The following is a 2,631-nucleotide window of genomic DNA, read 5'->3' on the forward strand; positions in this document are numbered from 1 at the left end:
TTCTAATATGTGTTTTCTGGGCTAAAAACTGGGTCAAAACAGCCCAAAAATCGCCCCCAGCGTCTTTCTGCATTTTTTTTGCACGTTGCGCATGTCACGCGTACGCGTCGGTCACGCGCATGCGTCGATGGTCCTTTTTCGCGTGTCACGCGCATGCGTCGCTGAGCAAATGATCTTCAAATCACGCGTACACGTCAGTCACGCGCACCCGTCGCCATGGATACTTCCAAATCACGCGCACGCGTCGGTCACGCGTGCGCGTCGCTCCTCGCTGCCATCTCTTTTGCTTCTTGTACTGCAGAAACTCCATCAAATTCAGCCGAATGCTACCTAAAATAAACAGTATTGCACAAAACTCAAAATAGCATCCATAGTGGCTAAAATATAATTAATTCTTGATTAAACTCAACAAATTACATGTAAATTCATTAGGAAAAGATAGTAAAGATGCTCACGCATTAGCCTGCACGGTGGCGACGCCTCCCTCTCCCTTTCCTTCTCTTCTCCCCTGTGGCTCTACTTCTCTCTTTTGAATTTGTTTGTTTTTTGTGTGTGTGTGCGGAAGGAAGAAGGGGGGATGGCGGCTACTGTTAGTGTAGGGGGGTTAGGATTTGATTTTGTTAAACTTAAGGTTAGGGTTTAATTTGGGAATATTTGGGTTAATTAGGATTTGGTAATTCTAATTAAATTAGGGTATATTGTACTATTTTACAACTACTAAACTTTATAATTTAAATATAGAAAATTATCCAATAATTATAAAATTAAATAAAATTTTTAATTTAATTATCGAAACTTGATTTAATTACTTTTAAAAAAATAATTTTTAAAAATAAAGTCTTTAATGAATAACTAATTTGAAATTAGCTCATAATAAGATTTTTTTAAACTTCTAGGTCTTACAGCAGGTACTATATCCCAAGAGTGTGACGGGTACTATATCCCAAGATTGTGGGAACACTATATATTGGAAAGTGTGTCACACACTATATCCCAAGAGTGTGACGGACACTATATTCCAAGAGAGTGTGGAAACACTATATATTGGGAAGTGTGGCAGAAACTATATCCCAAGAATATGGCGGGCACTATATCCCAAGAGTGTGTGAGCTCTATGTCTCAAAAAAGATGTCGGACACTATATCCCAAGAGTGTGACGAGTATTTTATCTCAAGAGTGTTGAACTGTAACAAAGAGACGATATCCGGGTTATCTACCGGATGTGTCAGGTTCTGACAGTATAACCGGGACGTAGGCTCATGGCTAGTAGGACAGGCGTGCATCATAATGCATTTGTTTTCATTTGTTTGGGTCTGCATAATTACTTGGCTTGCCTAATTGATATCCTGTTAATTGCTAATTGTACAACTTGTCGTACTTGCTCTCCATGTATGATTATCTGCTTGTCTATTTGATTGCTTGTGATTATGACCTGTTGGTTTAGATTGTGGTGGCGTGTAAGTAATGATATTGTTTTGGGCCAGAGGCTGAGATTCGATATCGTTATGGGCCAGAGACTGAGATTTAATTATTTTGGGCCGGAATCTGCGACTGGTTGAGGCGGAGGCCGTAATTTGGTAAGTTGTCAAAGATTGATATGCATTTTTGACTTATTAATTTTGTTTGGGTCGGAGGCCATGATTGATTATGTGATGGGGTGGAGGCCACAAATGATTTGTGTTAAGGTTTAGTAAAGTATGAAAAATTAAACTAGTTCAGCATAAACTTAATGAACTTATGTTTAGAACAGGTTAGTCGTTCATTCAACTTAAGTAACTTTTAAGATTTTATAATGAAAATATGAATTTGGATTTTGAGTAAGTAACCGTTGATTTTTGAAAAGATTCATAAGGCGAGCGATAACTTTGTAAAGAGGGATAGGAATCATGATTGTAATGATGATTAATTTTTATAAGGTACTTGTTTAAAGGATTATATATATATGAAGTCTTATAATTGGTATTGTATGTATGCATGCTTGTAAAACGAAAGAAAAAATATATTTGACTTTTTTTAAAAAAAATAGCGATACAGTATCGAGATAAAGGCTCCTATTTTATTATTATATATGTATGGTAGTCGCCCTAATATTCGCTCTATCAGAATAGCACAACCAGGAGCGTGACATTCTGATAGTAAGTTTAAAGTTAAAATCATTTGATATTTTTGTATTTAATATAACTTAACTTTGAGTGATAGTTAGGAATTAAGTATAATCAAAATTATTCTTTTATTTTTAGTTGAATCTCAATTTGATCACCAAATTATCAATTAATAACTCAAAAAGCTAATTGAATTTCTATTTTATAATTAGACTTACTTAACATATACAACCATCTAGCACATACACATTATTTTTCTTTGATTTATAATGTGTGCAAAACCATGTTAACAAAAAAGTGTGTCAAATTTATATTTTCTATTAGTTAGTTACGTCAAAAAATATAGATGGAGGATTGTTTTGTCTGACAGAAAAAAAAATATTAAAGATTGATCTGTGTATTATATTTCTTTTTGAGGACTAAAGTATTTGTTTTTAAAATTCTTGAGAATTGATTTGGATAATTATTCTGGCGGAAAATGGATTGAGAACTGAAATTGGAGTAAAATTTTAAAAATGTTTTTGTATAT

The sequence above is a fragment of the Arachis ipaensis genome, chromosome B05 (assembly GCF_000816755.2).
Source record: "Arachis ipaensis cultivar K30076 chromosome B05, Araip1.1, whole genome shotgun sequence".
Taxonomy (NCBI): domain Eukaryota; kingdom Viridiplantae; phylum Streptophyta; class Magnoliopsida; order Fabales; family Fabaceae; genus Arachis; species Arachis ipaensis.